This window comes from Periplaneta americana, chromosome 7, assembly GCF_040183065.1.
Source record: "Periplaneta americana isolate PAMFEO1 chromosome 7, P.americana_PAMFEO1_priV1, whole genome shotgun sequence".
NCBI classification, from domain to species: Eukaryota; Metazoa; Arthropoda; class Insecta; order Blattodea; family Blattidae; genus Periplaneta; species Periplaneta americana.
In genome coordinates this window covers 43,306,878-43,332,014 of record NC_091123.1, presented here as the reverse complement: position 1 = coordinate 43,332,014, position 25,137 = coordinate 43,306,878, and the positions used below count along the sequence as shown (strand labels likewise).

General features: G+C 36.0%; 1 protein-coding gene across 1 annotated transcript in view; it reads right to left on the bottom strand.

Moving 5' to 3' along the window:
- numb (NUMB endocytic adaptor protein) overlaps positions 1-25,137 on the bottom strand; it is an 847,398-nt gene that overhangs the window by 789,078 nt on the left and 33,183 nt on the right. The window contains exon 2 of the mRNA XM_069830650.1: positions 21,008-21,093. The gene's annotated coding sequence lies outside the window, so the exon portion shown is untranslated. The remainder of the gene's footprint in view (positions 1-21,007; positions 21,094-25,137) is intronic.

Genomic DNA, 25,137 nt, shown 5'->3' with positions numbered 1-25,137 from the left:
TTTGCTTGATCGCCTGTGTATCTGCATTTCAGTCTTAACCAACATTAAGAAACAATAAAAACTGGCATTCACACGGACAAAAAATGAACAACACAAGTTCTATGGATACATGTAAGGAGGCCGTGCAAGCATAATGTCTTAGTCTACGACAATGGCGACAGACAATAAAGCTTCGAATCTGACAGAGATTCATAACTCAATGAAATGTAAATAGCTTCGTGTAAGCTTACCTTCCTGTCTCCCAGACGCTGTGGCGTGAAGGCATTCATAATATTTTTTTCTTTATAGCCAACGAAGCGTTAATGAACTCTAGTGTTGTAAATAACAAAATACACAATCTGGTATTCTCACAATATTCTGACGACCGTCGATCTGTATTCAGAACGATAATGTGACGGTTTGAACTGTTGGCTGTCATAATAAAGACTGAATGAGAAAGTAACCCGTAAGGAAATGAGTCTGTAAACAGAACCGTTAAAACAATCACCTCATTATACTTGAGGTGTGATCAAAATGTAACTAGGCGAATAGGAAATGCAAAGCAGCGTGGGTCAGCACTTGAAACGCTTCCTATTCCTTCATTCACACAATATAGCAGCTTAAAGCTTAAGCTAAGAACAAGAAACGCATTAATGAGATCATGACGCTTTCGGTCTCAAGTTTTAATTAACCCTAGTTAATTAAATTCTTCGAGCTTTACTGTATGACCTTATGTTCTAGTGAATCGTACAAAGAGCAAATGTTAATTACAAAGAGAACAATACCTACTGCAGCTTCTGTATGTAACAAACTACAAAACCAGGTTAACACTAAAACATAATAATAATAATAATAATAATAATAATAATAATAATAATAATAATAATAATAATAATTTGTCTTGATTGTCTGACTAGGGATTTATCCCTGCAACCGAGAGCGGTGTAATGTTCGTTATCAGCAGAGGCCAGAGTATTCGTCGTTGTTGTTGTTGTTTAGTCAACTGTCAACTGTCCGAAGACAGCTCTGAACCTCACAATTAATGATACCAATAAAGCACCACTTATGAGGCAACTAGGCTAGGAGATAATGGGGCAGGGTGGACAGTTCCTTTTCCCCTCCACTGCATACATCGCCGATTAGCTACATATTACACAATCAGACTTCAGATGCATACAAACAATTGCTCTTCCTCTGACACATATCGTCAAGTGAGATGTACTGCCTGACAATAGATGTAGGCCTACATATCAGCCAGAACCTCAATCAGAGGCAGAGTTTTCGTTGTTAGCGATAAATGAGGAAGTTGTTTATTAAAAAAAAAAACATGTTTTATATGTACATATTTGATATAGTTTGGAGGTATAGAACTGTATGACAATTTTTTTGCAATTGTTTTTTTCGAGAACATTGTTTTCTAGAAATAAATGAGAAATCTCTATTAGTTTTCATTTTGGTTCGAAAAATATGCATTTGTTTCAAATAGCAAAAAATAAAATAAAACAAACAAAATATCCGTGAAGTTTTGATTTGCTTCTCTGTTACAAAGAACTTCGTACCACTGTTGAACAGTTAAGCCACCATAATAAAGATAACAAATTTGATATTGTAACAGCACTGTTAGCACTGAAAGCAAAAGGTGCGCCTTAACACTTTTTTTTTGTGAAAAGTCCTTTCAATGTCTTTGGTTATCCATATCAAATGCTGACAGCGAAAGATTTTCCTCTAAATATAGCCTAGCTGCAACAGACATAAGGACAATTATTAAGAACGAAAATGTCACAACTTATGTCGCAGTTTGGTGATATGCCTGGTGATATTGATATGATGTAAAATAAACGTTGCAATTTGAACACCACTTATCAGCGTTACCTTATTTATCTGTTATTCTAATTGAAGGGTTCAGAACCATAGTGGGCCAAGCGCCATTTATTAAAATCGGAGAAAACAAGGGTTAAAATTAAGTGATTACCATAATTTAATGAAACATATAGCAAGTAATATAAAGTATGCACATTAAAATTAAATGGTATGTTAATCTTCATTAAATTATGGTATTTACTTAACTTTAACCCTTGCTTGCTCGGTTTTTAATAAATGGCGCTTGGCCCGCAATTGTTCTGAACCCTTCAATTAATATTTGTTAACTTTCATTCCAGTCATTACTCATTGTTTCATCCGAAAATTAGCGCGAAATTAATGTGAATTTGTGGTATAGTATTCAAACAAAACACGATCAATTTAAACAATTAATGAGAATTTTAAAAAATAATTATCACCATAAACCAGGAATATCAAAACGACTGCATTGCGTGCTCTCAAGAACCAGCACAACATTTTCTTAAGAGCGAAGATTTTATTTGATGTTGCTGAAAAGTGAACCTTGTTGGATTTGTATTGCTTGTAGTATGAGCACGTAATACAGGCGCTTTGACATCCCTGTCATAAACTCTTGCCTCTGGTGATCAGGTTCACCTTCGGTTCTTGTTAAGCCGAACAATCGGCATTATTTGGTAGTTTCTGTTGCAAAGATTACTAAATCTCACGAATAATAATAATACTAATAATAATAATAACAATAATAATAACCAGGGGGTCTTCAAACAGTGATATCTACTGCAGGGGTATTCTGGGCGTCGCCGTTCTTGTGGAAATAATTTAAAAAGCTTTTGTTTACGTTTCGTTGACGAACTTAATTTCATTAGTTAAGACAAATATGTCCATGTATCGCATACAAATGCCTGCGTAAGTTCATTACGCAACACGCAATATCTGGGTGATATTAATTAAAGAGACTGCCATGGCAACGGTGTGCGCCGCCACTCCTTACCACTGACTGATAGACTAAAGTTATTTTAACGGAATCTTGACGAGTCCACTCGCGATGGATATGGGTTATCAATTAAGACATTTATGGTCCCTTTGTAAGTAAATGTACTGAGTACACTGTATAGATATGTAAAATGCTTACTAGGAATAATGTTTGTAAATTGTAATGCGTCCTTTCACACAAGTCTATTGAACTCATACGAATGAAATGTTAACTGAAATACTATAGTAATATACGTTACAAGAGCGGTATGTTGACGTTTTCATGGTCGAGGAAAAGATTGAAAAAGCGAAACGTAGTTGAGCTTTTTTAATTTCCGAGAACATGAAAACAAACATACCGCTCGTGTATCGTACATTATTTTGTGCGAAGATCGTTTATTACATACCTGAAAGACGAATTTCTAATTAGTTGCAATGAAATCTCCATGTTGGTTTCTGTTTAATGACGGCAACTTCGGAAATATCTTTCTTCAACATTGTTGCTATAAAATGTTTTCTGTGTTTACTATACTCCAGCAGGCCGTGATATACGTCTGTCTTTTTTCCCCCAGTCTATAAATGCGAACTTAAAACAAATGGTAAGGTTATGTAATGATTTAATTTTCATTTTAATATTTTAACAATATTATTTATATAACATATTGCAGTAATAACATCGGCATCTGGAATCTTATTGATTTTTTCACGGCTTTCTTAATGTTACTTGTATCAGGAATGCAATAAGTTTCGTGGAGTAGTAGAATTTACTTAATTTTTGCAAATATTTAAAAACAATAATTAACATTGCAATTTAGGTGAAATTGCAGTGGTAAGTTTCCAATTTATAATTATTACTATGTTAAACGTCTCTAAAAATAATATGTTAAAAGCCTAAAGCAGTAAAAGGAATGTCGCGCTTAATAATAATAATTATTTATTTATTTAATCTGGCAGAGCTAAGGCCAGTAGGCCTTCTCTTCCGCCCAGCCAGACTCTAATTCTAATTAAATACATTTGCTTACATAGTTATTACATTAATATCTAGATCATAAAACAACATGAAAGTAAATGATGAAAATTGGATAACTAATGTTAGTGTGACAATAATAAACACTGGTAAGAAATAGTTATAATAATAATGATAATAATAATAACAATAATAATAATGATAATGGTAATTATAATAGTAATAATAATAATAATAATAATAATGAGATAATTTATATATTTATCTGTGATATATATAACCATTAAACACTGAGAAACCTGAAACAGCTATTATTGTTGACAATAATTGTTAGAAAAATATCTCGTTAACCTATTCTTAAATTGATTTGATGTCTGACAGTCCCTGACATTACTCGGTAAGGAATGGGAAATTGTTATGTATGTTACGTTGGGAATACTGAATGTGGTATTTCACACTTACCGCGTATTGGTTTTGTGCGGAAAACAAGCAAATACGCACGATCTCGCACAAAAGTATATAACGGTTATGTCGCTGTTATTCATGTTTTACCATTATGGCATTATCAAGTATGTATTAAGACTATCTTTTAACATCTGAAGATGGCACATATATGTGCCGAAAACGTTCATGATTAATAAATTGTAATATACCAATACAATTAATAGATAAGCATTGACGGTCCCATTCAATCCTAACCTATTATACTAAATCACGATGCATGATTTATTATCCTAACATTTCAAAGTTTTCATTTGACATTTTTATTTTTCATGACTGCTTCTCAATGTCTAAACCTTAGGAGCCACCACTGGGTTCAAAGCATATTGAATGATTTCGATGCGATCTTAATTAAAATTGCTGAAAATATTCACCCTATAAAAGCATGCACGTAATTGCTCAGTACTACTACAGAGAAATCCGTGTATAATTTGAGAGCGGTTACAGCGCGCATCGTTGCAATAAGTCATCGGCACTTAATGCTACCTCTTTCCGCGAAACAACTCTTGACCGCAGAGCATTGTCTGTCATTCTAAGACAAAGGTTAGGTATAGGATGAGGCAGAGAATTTTTCTAGTTGAAATTTATACACAGAATAAAAACTATGCAAAATGTGTTAAAAAGTGTATTCCGATATATCGCACTCTATAACCCGCGTGTAAACTATGCGAAATCGAATGTTCAACATAAATTATATTAAAATAATAATAATAATAATAATAATAATAATAATAATAATAATAATAATAATAATAACAATAATAATAAAATTATGAAGAAGAAATAGTACTTTGAGACTTACCGAAATCACATAAAATGTTGAAAATGATCACCTTCAAGTTAATACAGGCTCCCCAACTAATTAAGGAGTTTAGAAACGCACTCAGAAGTTCCTATATGATGCACATTTTGAGATAATTTGCTAAGTGATTTTCGAGGGCTTAACTGTAATCTTACTAGAAAATCGGCTATTTTTTTCTGCCAATAAACTTCTTCTTTTTCTTCTTCTTACTTCTCCGTCTAACACAAATCTCTTGTTACACCACGTCCTGAGTGTATAACAACAAATTCCACAATTTGGGACATCTGGCCGAAATCTACGGCTGACCACTAGGATCCAGAATACAAAGCAGAGGTTAAATGAAAAATACATTATGATTGCGGAGAGAATACGGAACAATGATAAATTTAAAAATAAAGTACAATTTGAGTTCGGAGATACATGAGATGAAAATACATTGAAGAGTAATGAGATGAAGTGATTGTGTAAAATGGATAATGAATCTCTCAATACTATTAGACAAATTTTGTTAATGTCCTCATTAGAAAATTTAAGAGAAAGAAGAATGGTTTTGGTTAACTTAAATCAGTGACCGGCATGTTCCGTGCTCTGTGACGTCACACCACGGAGCCGCCACGCTCTTTGCTCGGCAAACTCTGCATACTGAGCACAGCGAGGAGAGAAGGTTCATCTGAACAGAGGTGGTACGGCGCCTATGCACTGACAGAGCGCGATCCATTCGTCTGAGGTAGTATGGAACAGCACAATTACAATACATTTGTACGAAAACAAAACTATACATCTGTGATAAATCAATGTAACAAAATATTTTGGTTTGTAATCAAATTTAATATACTTATAATAATATGAAATTCATAATACAGCCAGCTGCAGAAGCGTTCGCATTATGTAAATGAGGCTCCGAAACTGCTATAAATATACAAATATATAAATAAATAATTTAAGCAGTACTACAACACTTTGTCTACTCGGAAACTTGAAAACAGTTCAAGTGTTTTCAACAGACATTTTCCTACACAATATACAGATTGAACTATATAGGCCCTAACTTGGTGAGTAGTATGCAAAGTATATTTCAACTTTTGAAACACACCATCACTTTGTGTTACTACCGTGCCCAAGTTAAATGCTTTGTCGAGATCAAACTGTGTTATGGAGTATGGAGGAATGGCGAAGTGTTTGATTTGTGGCAAGCTGTTTCAGCATGTAAAGAAATTCAATATACAATGCCATTATTCTCTATGCCACACAAATGATTATCGACAAGTACTAGTGCAGCAATTGAAAGATAAATTGTTAAGTGAAGCTAGGGAACACACTGTCAGTGAATCAATGGTAAGCTTAAGGCTTAAGATATAGGATTTCACTAGCCATTGCAAAGAACATGCGTTCTTTTAATGACGGGGAATTTGCCAAGAATGTTGCCATCATGACCGCAGAGTAGTTAATCCCTAACAAAATACAGGAATGTGATTCCATCAATTTATATCCAAGAACTGTCGTATCATTGCTGCACTGACGCCACTGCGTTGGTGCGTGATAACAGTAATACGACTCAACTGCTCGCTCTTCCAAGCTCTTGAGGCCTGACTGGCTCTTACGTCATAACTGCAGCATCTGCCGGCCACTGACTTAAATGAAGTTCCCCTAGCGCCAAAAAGAAGTCCTTTCACTTCCCATGTATTAATATTCATTTTGTATCTCTCACTGAAATGAGGAATACATGGGTTGTAAATAGACTTCTTTTCATTGTTAACGTTGTTGGCTTGTTGATCATCCTTCTCGAAACGGACAGTGGGGTGAAGAATGAGGCTTCTTTGATTCCGGCGATCGATGGCTATAATGTCTGCTCTTCTCGTTGACCCATTCTCAGCCAAGCAGTGCACTTCTTCGTAAACCTCCCACTTTGCCTTCCGAAGAGTGGTTGCGATGGAGCTTCTCACTTTATGGTGGCGATTGTTCCTCAGTAATTCTCCTTTAGGGCAATAACCCAAAACATGCCCAAGGGTTTCTACTTCGCTGCATCCTGGATGACGACAATTTTGATCTTGATCTTATGATTTGGTTGGTACAGGGGACCTGGATATTTGTGACTTGCGTATGCGTTTTACACAGTAAAACAACTTTCTGAAAAAAAAAAAAAAAAATCAACTAAAAGAATCCCCTACTCAATACAGTACCGAACCATTGCGTTAGAATGACTGGACAATCCTACTGTTACAATGCTTAAAAGTTACAATATTTATCAAGCTCACATTCGTTACTCAAAATGTCCTCCATTTACTGCAACACACATTTGACGTCTTTTTATGAAATTTGCAGTCACTCTCGCAAGTTCTTCAATCTCTCACCAATCTAGTCTAATTTCGATTTTTCATCGTTTACCAAAGCTGTCCGCATGAACTTCTTATTGTACTGGCAGCTGGAACAGATGTCTCTGGAAACTTTTTTCCCCGAAATTTGCGTCTTGTCGCCGCACAAGATTTTCGTTTCCGTATGTAGACTATGTATTGTATAGATAAGTACGTTCACGTAATGAATAAGTAGCCTACACGGAGCATTTTAAACTTAACTTAAACTTTTAAGATTACAAATTTTCACCGCCAATTTACTTCTCACAACACAACACAACTAAAGCGAAACTGCAGTGTCAGTCATTGCTTGCACGCGCCGAGAGTGCGGATGCACTCCGGTGATCATGCCATCTCTTGGCGGGGAACGGCTCCTGCAAAACCCGAGCGTCCCCAACTAACCTCACGGGTAGTATCATATCGTAAAAAATTCGGGCTTAAAGAATAAATCCCGTTTCGGGTATAAAATATCTTGTAACTGTATGCGTGTGTGCTTGTTACTGTATCTGTAACTTCACGGAATGGGAAATTTCACTTTGCAATGTTTCCGCTCTTATAGATCTTCTGTCGATCCCTGGCACATGCGCGGTAGTTGCTAGCTAGTCGACGTCGGGCGAGCGCTAAGACAATCGCTCTTAACTTCTTTAGGAGACGGATTAAGATAACTCCTTTCACATGATGAGCATTGTGACGAACTTTGTAAGGTAATCCTTGGTATGCTGGATTAACGTGGGTTCGACCCTGATCTAATGGACAGCTTTCGGCTTTCAATTTACTTTAGTTATTTCATTCAAAATTTTAGAAAGCTTAACCTACGGATGTCTGCCCATTAAGCTATTATGAAATTCTAAGGATTTCTGAGGAGGAATGTTGTTACTACCTTTCATGCATCACCATTAATTCTTATATCACTGAGTCGTGTCTTCAAATTTTAATATTACCGAAAGTTACTCACTTGACTGTGAATTATTATTTAACCATACAAGGTTGTGTTCATATCTTATATCAACTGGGTTTAATATGTTGTAAACATTATCAAATACACTCAAATTTCACACTTATTGTATACGAATGGTTTATTCATCATGGGAACCTTTATATTATTTTAATGTACCGAAGTACATATGATATTTCAATGCAGATATTCTGCGTCATCATACGATGAAAGAGTAATGGAACGGAGAAAAATTCTCTCCGGCGCCGGGATTTGAACCCGGGTTTTCAGTTCTACGTGCTGACGCTTTATCTACTAAGCCACACCGGATTCCACCCCGGCGTCGGACAGAATCGTCTCAGTTTTAAGTTCCAACTCTTGGGTTCCCTCTAGTGGTCGCCCTCTGCACTACGTCATAGACGGCGCTTATTCCGTCGGATCCCGGCCAACTAGTCACTCACTACGACTGCACCTCAGCACATGTGTGGATTTCGGTCCTAGGTTCATAGATATCTATGACGTAGTGCAGATGGCGGCCACTAGAGGGAACCCAAGAGTTGGAACTTAAAACTGAGACGATTCTGTCCGACGCCGGGGTGGAATCCGGTGTGGCTTAGTGGATAAAGCGTCAGCACGTAGAGCTGAAAACTCGGGTTCAAATCCCGGCGCCAGAGATAATTTTTCTCCGTTCCATTACTCTTTCATCGTATGGAAACCTTTGTTTCCTGCTGAAAGTCATCCTTGTTCAATTCTTTCTTTACTTTAAATGTAATCAGCGGTACGTTTCGATCTGTAAATAAATGTTATTAGATTACAATTTAACGCATCTTCGAGCGCTTGGGCACGAATTTAAAGTACTCTCAGCGGTTGCCTATTTTCCCCACGCCTCTTACAAAATGCAAATCCAATTGAATGGTGTGCGATTAAGCTTTGGTCAATTGTAAGAAATGCTCACCACAGCAACAGAGATATGGCACAGTTCCGTGAGCAAGGAAACACGCAACCGCATCCTAGAGATCGCTGCCCGGAACTCTTTCATCACATCTGAAGCATTTTAATCTGAATAGCAACAGCGTTTAATTAATAACACAATATCACGAGGGAAAGATAATGATGGAACTGCGATAATTTAATATTGCTTACATAAGCACAGTCCACGTCCATACAGACGAAAATAAACAAACTGTAGGCCTACTCGATAACCACGACTTCAATGATTGCTGTTTCTTACGGAGATGGAAGTCTAAACAAAACAACAAAAGAAAGAATTACGAGTGTAATATTTATAATGCACTAAAATCAATATTTATATTAGTGATGAAAGAGGAGCTTCATGTAAATTATGTACATCACATTCTACATGCACACTTTGTTCTTCTCTATTGTAGATCTCGGATTTTTAGGCCCTTAAAAACCAACTTTTAGACACCTAACTTAGTCTCTAAAATTATCCAACTATAATAATAATAATAATAATAATAATAATAATAATAATAATAATAATAATAATAATAATCCGTGGCGCTACAGCCCGTGAAGGGCCTAGACCGACCAGCCGGCTGCTGGCCTCACGCCCACATGTCGAAGCAGAGGTGGACGATCATCCAACCAGAATGGAGGTATCGTGTGGTTAGCACGATGATCCCCCCAGCCGTTATAGCTGGCATTCGCAACCGGATTTCGCTACCTATCGTAGCTCCCCAAGTGCATCACGATGCTGGGTGGGCACCGGTCCCATACACTAGCCGAAATTTCATGAGAAAATTTCTTCCCCCATGAGGACTCGAACCAGCGCGCATTCCGTAACGCGAGTCCTAGGCAGGATGCCTTAGACCGCGACGCCACGGCGCGGGACAAAATTATCCAACTAGACACTAAAATACAGTTTTAAAATCTACAATACAATTTCAGGCAGCTAAAATACTATTTTGTGTACGGTACCTAAAAGGTACCCTAATCTAAAGTACGAAACTCATACATTGATCATGATCATCATCATCATCATCATCATCGTCGTCGTCGTCGACTTGGTTGGCAAGTTGGTATAGCGTTGGCCTTCTATGCCCAAGGTTGCGGGTTCGATCCCGGGCCAGGTCGATGGCATTTAAGTGTGCTTAAATGCGACAGGCTCATGTCAGTAGATTTACTGACATGTAAAAAAACTCCTGCGGGACAAAATTCCGGCACATCCGGCGACGCTGATATAACCTCTGCAGTTGCGAGCGTCGTTAAATAAAACATAACATCATCATCATCCGTCATGAATTAGGCCCGTTTCAGCCCCATCTAGCAGTCTTCTAAAGGGTCTTCCTAACCGTCGATGTCCTCTGCGTTGATATTGCAACATCATTTTGGGGATTCTTGAATTGTCCATTCGTTTTACATGGTGTAGCCAATTTAGTTTGTATCTGTTGATTTTTTCTTCTACTGACTCTACTTCTAATTGTTCCACATACATTGGAAAATCTATTCTAAACACAGTTACAGGAAATTCAATAAAACATATGGAATATAGATTCACTGTTAGCGTAAAAATGCAAGTATTGTCAAGACACATAGCTACAGCATAGTTTAAAATAATATTCTTTGGGCAAATGACTGATAATACCTGAGTAGGTATCAATGATTTACTTTATTAACTTCAAATAATTATTTCAAATTAATCGTAGCACAAAAAAATTAAAGAAAGTGTAAGCGTGAATTATTACAACCTATTCATAAGGGATATCAATGTTGTCACTCCATAGCCTACATACTAATATACAAACGTATGTTCTGTCTCATTTATTTGCTTCATACTCATTATTCAAACATTACGTATGCAAATCCAAGCGACAGAGAAAAGAAGGATGTAGGAGATTTGGGAGAGGCTCTACAAACTAATTACACCTCTTCTTTAAATATTATCGAAGAACAATATCACTTCCTGTTTCTAGTTTTCAAGGAGACATAAAGGCTAATATCGCTTCGTCATTCGTAAAGAAAAGAAAAAAACCAATGTACTTCTAGCACTATCTATATAAATTGCAATATATAAATCCCTTCAGTAAGTATTGCCAAAGACGCAGCAAAATAAAAAATAAAAATTTGTATTATTATTATTATTATTATTATTATTATTATTATTATTATTATTATTATTATTAGAAAAAGGAAACTATCCTTGGAAAAGTACGTTTATTCAATAATTATTATTAATACTCAGATACAATATAAAGCAATTTAGATATACAGATGATTATGTAAAGGAATTCGAGAAGCCAAAAGATTCCTATCCCATCTTTGCTCATTCTTTCGAATCCAGTGAAAGTCTTATTAGTGTTGCCATGTCTACTTACATAGGCCTACATGTAAGTTAATGTTTTAAACGTGTTTAGATCATTAATTTTGCTATATTTTTAATTGCCCCTCTTTTTCCAACTTCATGGGTTTTTCATCGTACAAAACAATCTTAACTGACAGAAAGTGTAATGTTTTCCCAGAAAATATAGAAAAGTTACATGTGTTGCATTATAACCAGTGTTAAATCCAGCCAATGTTAGTAACTTTCTTTCTCTCTTAGCTGTAAAAAATTAAGTTAAACTACCTAGTTCTTGCATTCAGGCAAGCAGTTGATGATGCTGAAAAATAGTTTTATTATGCAGATTTATTGTTATTATATTTGGTAACATATTTAATATAGGTAGACAAAATTATAAATATTTAAAAGCTTATTTTGTAAATAATGATGTAAATTTACTCCAAATGGTTTGAGAACGAAGATATTTTAGCAGTGAAATATTTATTTCATATTTTGGCAAAATTTTCTTTGTATAGTGCCGATCTCTAGTCATAAGATTATTCGCACGACTTCGGTCTTTAACATCATATTTATTAAGAAAGTTAATATAAAGTATTAATTCATTTAATATATTTATTTACTCATTTATGCAATTTATTCATTTATTTACTTAATTACCAATTTATTTGTTTAATTATTTTCTATTTCTTTATTTTCTTTTTTACTTACTTACTTTTCTTATTTATTTATTTAATTAATTTATGCTCGACCATGCCGAAATGTAGTAATTATACACCTGGTAGCAGACCTTTAATGCATGTCATTAAAGTACACCTACTCATTAAAGGTCAGGTCTTTCAGCCAATGACGACTCAGGTTACAACTGTTCAACCAATGACAAGTCAGCTTTGTACCGTTATAAAACCGCAAGTATCGATTATTCTCGGATATGCAATCGAAAGAGAATTAGCGAAAAGTCACGGAGGCTGGAAATCCAATACTGTCGCAGAAGGTTATGTTCTGTTACTATAATAATTAGCGTTAATTGTAAATAATATTCAAATAAATTCAATTTGTCATCTCGTTTTTCAATGTCGAATTCAATAATCAAGGTTATAATATTATAATATTATCAAGTTTAACGGGACTACGTCAAGGTCAATGACATTTTTGTTCCTCGGAAAAAATCAATACTTTCGCGTCTGCGCACATCTCACAATTCACGACCTAGAACAAGGTCACTTCCGATCTTGTCAGATACAAAGAAAATGTATACATCTGAATACCGGTAATTTCAAGTTAGAAATATGGTCGAGCATAAAAAGTCGTATGAAACTCGCCTATAATGGTAATTAAAAAGCTCGTATGAAAATTATGAAACTCGCTTGCGCTCGTTTCATAAATATCCATACTCGATTCTTAATTACTATCATTATAGGCTCGTTGCATAATGTACTATCATTTAATTAATTTAATTAATTAATTAATTAAAATTTATTTATTTATTCATTCATTCATTCTGGTGTAGTTAAGGTCATCAGGACTTCCCTTCCACACCACCAGAAATACATATACAATAACAGTAAAGATCGAAGTAAAACCACAAGCTATAATTTATAGGTTACAGTCACACAAACTTTAAATGAGTGAACCTAAACCTAAGATTAAGTATCACAATGAATGCTAACTAATTAACAAGGGTAAGGCACGAATCAAGAAAAAAAAAAAACTTTCATTTGTTGCGCTAATATTAAGAAATAACACGTGCAGTTGTTGCCTATGTGAAAACTGTGCGAGTTAAACACTCGTTTTATCTCGACATCTCTCGTGTTAAAAGTTTACTCCATTACTGTCGCTTCTCCCGTTCACCAGGAAGAGCTGAAATACTACTTCCGCGACCTCCAGACGGAGGATGTGACACTCAACAGTGTCACACGCCACACAGGCACACAAAACAACAGTGTCCTGGATGTTGATTAGTTCACTCTAACAGAATTGGAACACCCCGGGACAAAATACTCCTACTTTACTTAATCATAGGATGTATAACCTCCGTGTTCAGCATTGCTCTTCCACATTTCACGCAACGCAGTCTTTATTTAGAACTTACTCAACGTGTCTTCCGCTACGGCTCAAGTAGTTGCGTGATGACAAACTACAGGTCTTCCTACGGCTCTAGATTCGATATTCGACAAATAACGTTTATTTCCCTAAGGGACTGGGCGTGTGTCTTTTGTCTGTTGCCTGGGTTGGCCCTGAGTCATGCTCATCACTAGACATGGGATTTTAGGTAAATGAAATGAGCTCATTATGCTACCTCTGAATTTAAACATAGTGAGAACTGGACAACAAATTTTGCCTCCAATCATCTATCGGTGACAATTATTTTACGTGCTATAAAATCTGTGACACGAGAGCCCCACGTATCTCCATTTCGAAGTTAGCTATGCTGAAGATTTTTATCGTCCTCGGCAATGATGCCAACTTGGCGACTTCGTTGTTGTAACTAGAGACTTTTAGCTGGTGTTGACAAGAATTTTACTTTGGAGTCCTGCGAAAAATACAGCGACTTTCATGGCACAAATCTTAAACATTTCATTAATATTTTTGTCCATTAAGTAGCATGAAATGAACTTGTTTTTAATATATATTTTTACAATATTTCTTTGCAAAAAAAAATCTGTGACACGGGAGTCCATTTCGAAGTTAGCTATGCTGAAGATTTTTATCGTCCTCGGAAATGATGCCAACTTGGCGACTTCGTTGTTGTAACTAGCGACTTTTAGTTGGTGTTGACAAGAATTTTGCTTTGGAGTCCTGCGAAAAATACAGCGACTTTCATGGCATAAATCTTAAACATTTCATTAATATTTTTGTCCATTAAGTAGCATGAAATGAACTTAATTTTAATATATATTATTACAATATTTCTTTGCAAAAAAAATCTGTGACACGGGAGCCCCACGTATCTCCATTTCGAAGTTAGCTATGCTGAAGATTTTTATCGTCCTCGGCAATGATGCCAACTTGGCGACTTCGTTGTTGTAACTAGCGACTTTTACTTGGTGTTGACAAGAATTTTTCCTTGGAATCCTGCGAAAAATACAGCGACTTTCATGACACAAATCTTAAACATTTCATTAATATTTTTGTCGATTAAGTAGCATGAAATGAACTTGTTTTTAATATATATTATTACAATATTTCTTTGCAAAAAAAAAAAATCTGTGAAATGGGAGCCCCACGTATCTCCATTTCGAAGTTAGCTATGCTGAAGATTTTTATCGTCCTCGGCAATGATGCCAACTTGGCGACTTCGTTGTTGTAACTAGAGACTTTTAGCTGGTGTTGACAAGAATTTTACCTTGGAGTCCTGCGAAAAATACAGCGACTTTCATGGCACAAATCTTAAACATTTCATTAATATTTTTGTCCATTAAGTAGCATGAAATGAACTTGTTTTTAATATATATTTTTACAATATTTCTTTGCAAAAAAAAATCTGTGACACGGGAGTCCATTTCGAAGTTAGCTATGCTGAAGATTTTTATCGTCCTCGGCAATGATGCCAACTTGGCGACTTCGTTGTTGTAACTAGCGACTTTTAGTTGGTGTTGACAAGAATTTTGCTTTGGAGTCCTGCGAAAAATACAGCGACTTTCATGGCACAAATCTTAAACATTTCATTAATATTTTTGTCCATTAAGTAGCATGAAATGAACTTAATTTTAATATATATTATTACAATATTTCTTTGCAAAAAAAATCTGTGACACGGGAGCCCCACGTATCTCCATTTCGAAGTTAGCTATGCTGAAGATTTTTATCGTCCTCGGCAATGATGCCAACTTGGCGACTTCGTTGTTGTAACTAGCGACTTTTACTTGGTGTTGACAAGAATTTTTCCTTGGAATCCTGCGAAAAATACAGCGACTTTCATGACACAAATCTTAAACATTTCATTAATATTTTTGTCGATTAAGTAGCATGAAATGAACTTGTTTTTAATATATATTATTACAATATTTCTTTGCAAAAAAAAAAATCTGTGAAATGGGAGCCCCACGTATCTCCATTTCGAAGTTAGCTATGCTGAAGATTTTTATCGTCCTCGGCAATGATGCCAACTTGGCGACTTCGTTGTTGTAACTAGAGACTTTTAGCTGGTGTTGACAAGAATTTTACTTTGGAGTTCTGCGAAAAATACAGCGACTTTCATAACACAAATCTTAAACATTTCATTAATATTTTTGTCGATTAAGTAGCATGAAATGAACTTGTTTTTAATATATATTATTACAATATTTCTTTGCAAAAAAAATCTGTGACATGGGAGCCCCATGTATCTCCATTTCGAAGTTAGCTATGCTGAAGATTTTTATCGTCCTCGGCAATGATGCCAACTTGGCGACTTCGTTGTTGTAACTAGCGACTTTTACTTGGTGTTGACAAGAATTTTACCTTGGAGTCCTGCGAAAAATACAGCGACTTTCATGACACAAATCTTAAACATTTCATTAATATTTTTGTCGAGTAAGTAGCATGAAATGAACTTGTTTTTAATAGGCCTATATATTATTACAATATTTCTTTGCAAAAAAAATCTGTTACACGGGAGCCCCACGTATCTCCATTTCGAAGTTAGCTATGCTGAAGATTTTTATCGTCCTCGGCAATGATGCCAACTTGGCGACTTCGTTGTTGTAACTAGAGACTTTTAGCTGGTGTTGACAAGAATTTTACTTTGGAGTCCTGCGAAAAATACAGCGACTTTCATGGCACAAATCTTAAACATTTCATTAATATTTTTGTCCATTAAGTAGCATGAAATGAACTTGTTTTTAATATATATTTTTACAATATTTCTTTGCAAAAAAAAATCTGTGACACGGGAGTCCATTTCGAAGTTAGCTATGCTGAAGATTTTTATCGTCCTCGGCAATGATGCCAACTTGGCGACTTCGTTGTTGTAACTAGCGACTTTTAGTTGGTGTTGACAAGAATTTTGCTTTGGAGTCCTGCGAAAAATACAGCGACTTTCATGGCACAAATCTTAAACATTTCATTAATATTTTTGTCCATTAAGTAGCATGAAATGAACTTAATTTTAATATATATTATTACAATATTTCTTTGCAAAAAAAATCTGTGACACGGGAGCCCCACGTATCTCCATTTCGAAGTTAGCTATGCTGAAGATTTTTATCGTCCTCGGCAATGATGCCAACTTGGCGACTTCGTTGTTGTAACTAGCGACTTTTACTTGGTGTTGACAAGAATTTTTCCTTGGAATCCTGCGAAAAATACAGCGACTTTCATGGCACAAATCTTAAACATTTCATTAATATTTTTGTCGATTAAGTAGCATGAAATGAACTTGTTTTTAATATATATTATTACAATATTTCTTTGCAAAAAAAAAAAATCTGTGAAATGGGAGCCCCACGTATCTCCATTTCGAAGTTAGCTATGCTGAAGATTTTTATCGTCCTCGGCAATGATGCCAACTTGGCGACTTCGTTGTTGTAACTAGAGACTTTTAGCTGGTGTTGACAAGAATTTTACTTTGGAGTTCTGCGAAAAATACAGCGACTTTCATAACACAAATCTTAAACATTTCATTAATATTTTTGTCGATTAAGTAGCATGAAATGAACTTGTTTTTAATATATATTATTACAATATTTCTTTGCAAAAAAAATCTGTGACATGGGAGCCCCATGTATCTCCATTTCGAAGTTAGCTATGCTGAAGATTTTTATCGTCCTCGGCAATGATGCCAACTTGGCGACTTCGTTGTTGTAACTAGCGACTTTTACTTGGTGTTGACAAGAATTTTACCTTGGAGTCCTGCGAAAAATACAGCGACTTTCATGACACAAATCTTAAACATTTCATTAATATTTTTGTCGAGTAAGTAGCATGAAATGAACTTGTTTTTAATAGGCCTATATATTATTACAATATTTCTTTGCAAAAAAAATCTGTTACACGGGAGCCCCACGTATCTCCATTTCGAAGTTAGCTATGCTGAAGATTTTTATCGTCCTCGGCAATGATGCCAACTTGGCGACTTCGTTGTTGTAACTAGAGACTTTTAGCTGGTGTTGACAAGAATTTTACTTTGGAGTCCTGCGAAAAATACAGCGACTTTCATGACACAAATCTTAAACATTTCATTAATATTTTTGTCGATTAAGTAGTATGAAATGAACTTGTTTTTAATATATATTATTACAATATTTCTTTGCAAAAAAAATCTGTGACATGGGAGCCCCATGTATCTCCATTTCGAAGTTAGCTATGCTGAAGATTTTTATCGTCCTCGGCAATGATGCCAACTTGGCGACTTCGTTGTTGTAACTAGCGACTTTTAGTTGGTGTCGACAAGAATTTTACTTTGGAGTCTTGCGAAAAATACAGCGACTTTCATGGCACAAATCTTAAACATTTTCATTAATATTTTTGTCAAATAAGTAGCATGAAATGAACTTGTTTTTAATATATATTATTACAATATTTCTTTGCAAATTTTTTCTTAGTACTCCTTCCTCTCTTTGATTCATGCAATTCTGACTTTAGAAAGAACACAAGATCCATGCCATGAATCTATGATACTGCAAATAGCAGGGCAGCGACTGTTGACTTCGTACGAAAGTATGTTTCGATATCATTGTGCTGCAGGTTACTAACTGTTAGCATTGTTCTTTTAGCAATATCTAGCAACTTTTAGGAGTGTCGTTAATATCACCTTTGTTTGAGCGACAAAGCGTTACCAGAAGGTGCCCTTCTGGTCCTTAACGGATTTGAAATCGCGAACTTCAGATCCAATTCCACGTTAATCATCAAAAATGAACTCAAACATGGGCAGAGGTCAGAAAAAATAAATGACGTCAAATAAATCCGAGTCAAAATAACGATGATTAAGATGATGATTATAATAACGATGATGATCATGATCATGATTATGATCTCTGCTTTACCAAAATAGTGACAGTTTTTATTTGAATATGTTCGGGATCCCTGAAAAATATTCGCAATTATAAAATTTCATTAGAGATCGAAGGCTGCAAAGTATAAAATAGCGAACAGTACAATCCTGAAAGTTGGTCGGGTTGTACGCAACGACTGAGGGATAGCTATGATATTGAGTCGAAATCGTGACAGTAGATTCGATTTACAACACAGTCAAGTGTTTATTCAAGTTAAATGTGTATTCTATGCTGTCTTTAGTGATTTTACTTAGTGATTCCGTGTCTAATGCACAATTAAGCATGTCTTAATTAATGTGGTATGAAAAGCCTTATGAGAACAAATCCTGACAGGTTTTTTTCTATAAAATTACAGGATTAAGATCTAGTCTCGAACATACGTACTGCGTTCGTGCAAATATTTTGATATTTCTTTAAGATAAACTCACTTAAAACAAGGCTCTGTTTAATTTCCTCCCCCTTTGCTAATAGTTTTTCCATAAAATAATGTGTAACGAATTTACGATCTGATATTTTATGATTATACAATGAAACGCCTATCAGTTTAGATTTTATGCACGTCTTTCGACCACATGTGCTTCAGCGTATTAAATATCATGTCTCATTGCCAGTCAGTGAAGAGTTGTTAACCTTGGAGGAAGCTCACTTCGCTATTATTTGACGTAATGGAAGAATTCACCAATTCGGAGCAGCACTAAAAATCTGCAAAGTGGCAAGGGAACTCTATCGGCAAAGATTTACAAATCGTCGGACACTAAATAAACTAATGTTTGGTGCTGTGCACCAGTGATTCGGGAATACAGAACTCTTCGTCTTGAAGTATTAACGAACCTAAAAACATGATAGTTTTTCACGTCTAAAAATAAGAATCTTGGTAGCTCAATTGTCACACACCTGGCTTACAAGGATCGCGGACTCGAGTTCAAATGCAGACGATGGTAAATGAAGTCAAGTTTGTAAGATTTTTCTCGGGGTTCTCTCTCTATCCCTCATTATTCATTTCGAAAAACAGGGTACCACTTTTGTTTGTACGTAGCTAAATCGGCAGTCCGCCGTGGCGGGTGTTCCTCGCAGTTTGTCCAAAGATGGTAGATGGCAGTAGTAGTGGATTCTTAGGTGCAGAGAGGAACCGGAGCCTCTTAGGATCTCACGCCTGACGGAAAAATAACGACTCAGGTGGATCTATGAGGTACAGTAGACTACCATTAGAGATGTGGCATTCGGAATTGTTCACCGGTGAGAAATGAGTGATGCGGTGGATCGTGGAGCCGACTTAGTCCGGCAACACAACTCCAGAATGGGTGCATAAAAAGTCTATTTGGGATGAAGTGCTTAAGAATACTTCTGACGATAGTTACCAATACCAGTGAAACTTGGACTCTCACTTTGAGAGAGGAACAGAGGTTAAGAGTGTTTGAGAATAAGGTGCTCTTTAGGGCTAAGAGGGATGAAGTTACAGGAGAACGGAGAAAGTTACACAATGTAGAACTGCACGCATTGTATTCTTCACCTGATATAATTAGGAATATTAAATCCAGATGTTTGACATGGGCAGGGCATGTAGCACGTATGCATATAGATTGTTAGTTGGAAGGCCAGAGGGAAAAAGACCTTTGGGGAGACGAGACGTGGATGGAAAGATAATATAAAACTGAATTTGAGGGAGGTGGGATATGATGATAGAGGCTGGATTAATCTTGCTCAGGATAGGGAACGATGGCGGGCTTATGTGAGGGCGGCAATGAACCTCTGGGTTTCTTAGTAAGTAAGTAATAACAAAGTTTACTTGACTGCTCCTGGGGCTCTTAATCTTTTTTGGCCAAGACCCAAAGTCAACTAGGCGATCAATTTGCGCGATACAAGGGCCTATTTTCAAATTAAACAGTGCTATTGTACGTAACAATACCGTATATTAAAAACAATTGCTACCACTACTCTTCAAGCCGCGAACATTATGGGGTCTTCTTTATTGTATGTAAAAACTTAGTTCTGAAAAGGTGTACAATTTTTAATTGTGTAGGTCTACTTATGACGGTCTCCAAAAAGAAAGAGTGTTTTCTCCTACTCTTTTTCGCCTGAATAACTTACGAGATCCTACTTTTGAAACGTCCTGTTTTGTGGCTTTTCTTGGCTATGTAAAATGTCCAATACGAACCTCTTTTTCTTAATAAGCAGGCATTGCTTCCTCATCTCACTTAAATCGATCGTATCCCAACTTATCCACAATTCGCTTTGGAGACGGGGGAAAAATACCATGGCAAGCAACAAATTACAAGGGGGAGAGATAGGAAAAGAACGGCCGTAACTTCCCCTAATCGTATTTTTACAAACGCAGTGAAATCTACATTTCCGTTTAACTTTAATGTAGGTATTGAAAATGCGTTACTTACCAGTCGCAGAGAAAGATGATGGCAAACTCAGGGGATCGGGATGCTGTGCGATCTGCGTTGTAAAATTAGTTGCTTTCCGCTCATCCCTGCGAACCAAAACAGAGAGCAATTAGCTATACATTCCACTAATTGTGGGAACAAGCTGCAACAAATTCTCTGTACAAACCAAATATACAATCACACAGTGAAAAATTCCACATAGTGGTGCTAGCTACCGCAACCTAACGGTTCTGCTGATATCACTTTGTTACTGTCACTGAACAAAACTGTGTAGACTACATAGTATTCCTATTAGCTCTCCCTGCATTTAAAACTGCACTCGAAGTATTTTTAATTGGTTATTTAACGACGATGTAACTCTGGGATAGTGTAGTGATATGATATTTTGGAAAGATAAGATCGAAGATTTAGGAGAAAATCCACAAACGATTAGGGAAAATACGGAAATTTTATTAGAAGCAAGTAAAGAGATAGATTTGGAAGTAAATCCCGAAAAGACAAAGTATATGATTATGTCTCGTGACGAGAATATTGTACGAAATGGAAATATAAAAATAGGAAATTTATTCTTTGAAGAGGTGGAAAATTTCAAATACCTGGGAGCAACAGTAACAAATATAAATGATACTAGGGAGGAAATTAAACATAGAATAAATATGGGAAATGCCTGTTATTATTCGGTTGAGAAGCTTTTATCATCCAGTCTGCTGTCAAAAAATCTGAAAGTTAGAATTTATAAAACAGTTATATTACCGGTTGTTCTTTATGGTTGTGAAACTTGGACTCTCACTCTGAGAGAGGAACATAGGTTAAGGGTGTTTGGGAATAAGGTGCTTCGGAAAATATTTGGGGCTAAGAGGGATGAAGTTACAGGAGAATGGAGAAAGTTACACAACACAGAACTGCACGCATTGTATTCCTCACCTGACATAATTAGGAACATTAAATCCAGACGTTTGCGATGGGCAGGGCATGTAGCAGGTATCGTCGAATCCAGAAATGCATTAGAGTGTTAGTTGGGAGGCCGGAGGGAAAAAGACCTTTGGGGAGACCGAGACGTAGATGGGAAGATAATATTAAAATGGATTTGAGGGAGGTGGGATATGATGATAAAGACTGGATTAATCTTTCTCAGGATAGAGACCAATGGCGGGCTTATGTGAGGGCGGCAATGAACCTCCGGGTTCCTTAAAAGCCAGTAAGTAAGTAAGCAAGACCGAGGATTAGCCATAGATTACCGGATCCTTGACTTACAGTTGGAAAAGCCTTGCAAAAACCAACAGGTAAATAGCCCAAGTAGGGTTCAAATCCACTACAGAGTGCAGTCTCTGAGCCGAAGTATCTTCAAGAAGGAAATGCACAAATTCAGAAAGGCTAATTGGCATGGGATACAGCCCCACAAATCACATGATTAGTGACAGGCCAAATATTAAGTTTCATATTCCAAATCAATCGTGCTAGCGGTATGGAAACAAGAAGTCAATAATTTTATCGCGGGCAATTGTATTTATTTATTTATTTAATCTGACAGGATTAAGGCCATAAGGCCTTCTCTTCCATCCCACCAAATAGCACATATAAATACAAAAAAGAAATACAGACGCTGATGAAAATAATACAAATTAAATTATAGCCCTTAGAGGGTCAACAGGATCAAAATAACACTATAGAGCTCTCATCGAGCTAATACAAGAAAAAAAAAGACAGAAAAATAGAGGTAGCAATGATGATAGTGATAAATGATAATGATAATAATAATAATAATAATAATACATTACATATTAATTGTCAATTTTACAACATAGTTACAATATTTACTATATGCCATGGGTTAAGCCGAAGTTGCGCAACCTGACAGATGTTCAGCAAGCAATTCCATGAACTAGAATGTGATTTTTAAATTTAAATTTGAATTTTTATATTGTCCGACAGTCTCTGACATGGTCAGGGAGAGAGTTCCAGAGGCGTGGAATAGATATGCCGAAAGATGATGAGTAGAAGGATATTCTGTGCAGAGGAATAGAGAGAAGGTACATGTTCCGGGTTCGAGGTAGTGAAAGGTAAACAAAACGAGATGCTAGGTAAGAGGGTGTGGAGGTGTGAATGATTTTAAATAGTAATAAGAGAGAGTTGAAGAATCTTCTTTCCTTAAGTGGACTCCAAGACAACAATTCTACTGACGGTGTTACATAATCGAATTTTCTAATGTTACAAACAAAACGAACGCAGATATTGTGAACACGCTGTAGTCTATGGGCAAGATCAATATTTAGATTCGTGAATAGAGAATCGCAATAATCGAAGTGGGGCATCACTAAAGTTTGGATCAGGTTCTTTTTAAGGCTGAGAGGTAAAACGTTGGTTAAGTGTCTGAGGGAATGAATTATGAAAAAAGTTTTCTTACATATGTAGGTCACTTGACTTTGAAAATTTAAATTTGAATCTAAATATACCCCTAAATTGTTTATTGTCTTACTATGTAATTGTGGTATTATTCATTTTTGTATTTGATACAGTGGCTAGATCTATTTTGATTAATGCTCTTTGGTGGCCCATCATTGTAAAATTTGCCACATTACCCCATTATCTCCTGGCTTAGTTGCCTCATGGGTGATGTTTTAGTGGTGTCATTTGTGAGGTTCAAACTTGTCTTCAGACAGCTGGCTAAACAACATTGTACAATAAACATTATCTTTACAATAGGCCTAGTAAAATACCTAACAGCAAAATATTGTTTTCAGTGTCTGTATAACAATAGATTGTATCGCTCTTTGTTCACTCAATGTATCGTCTAAACACTAATCAATTCCAAGGCAGGGAACTCCATGCGAACTGGTAAACGTATTATATGAAAAACTGATTTCGTTGATTTCAATTCAGTAAGCTTTATCAGAAAGTCAAATTGCACGCACAGCATGACCAAGTTATAACCAGGCGTATAAAGTTTTAACTATCTTCCTTCGGTTTTCATGAGAAATGGACAACTACCCGAAGCAGGGAATATCGGAAATTCATAATGAGCAAACGAGAGAAAGAGCAGTATATTAGAAATTTACATGATTAACCCGCTGCGTGGTTGAACATTTGTTAGACTATGTTTCTACACCTTAAAGCAGAACAGTCGCAACTACACAGTTCCGAAACTTTTCTCGGTTCGTGTTCGATTTTACGTTATTTCCGAAAGAGAAAACAAATATAATAAAACGATTATCCCTATGTCTGTAGTATGTGCATCTATGGAGTCCTTTTATTATATGACTAACACTGGCTCAGATTCTGAAATGAGAACTTCACATAAATATATTACATAGCATAAAACAAATGTTAAAGTGCCTACCGCCACGGAGGCTCAGTGGTAGCTCGCTGCGCCCTTAAGCTAGGGTGCCCGGGTTCAAATCTCGGTAGATCCAACCCGAATTTATAACTTGTATTGGGCAACATAGGGGTTTTCCCCGGATTTCCGTATGATCCAACAATTTTTCATCATTCATTACATTCATTGCCTGTTGTGCAATTATATATTATATTATATTATATTGTATTGTTCTGTATTGTATTGTATTGGATTGGATTGCATTGCATTACATATAATATAATATTATATTATATTATATTATATTATATTATACGAAATAGAAATATAAAAATTGGAGATTTATCCTTCGAAGAGGTGGAAAAATTAAAATATCTTGGAGCAACATTAACAAATATAAATGACACTCAGGAGGAAATTAAACGCAGAATAAATATGGGAAATGCGTGTTATTGGTCGGTTGAGAAGCTTTTGTCATCTAGTCTGCTGTCAAAAAATCTGAAAGTTAGAATTTATAAAATAGTTATATTACCGGTTGTTCTGTATGGTTGTGAAACTTGGATTTTTACTTTGAGAGAGGAACAGAGGTTAAGGGGATTTGAGAATAAGGTTCTTAGGAAAATATTTGGGGCTAAGAGGGATGAAGTTACAGGGGAATGGAGAAAGTTACACAACGCAGAACTTCACGCATTGTATTCTTCACCTGACATAATTAGGAACATTAAATCCAGACGTTTGAGATGGGCAGGGCATGTAGCACGTATGGGTGAATCCAGAAATGCATACAGAGTGTTAGTTGGGAGGCCGGAGGGAAAAA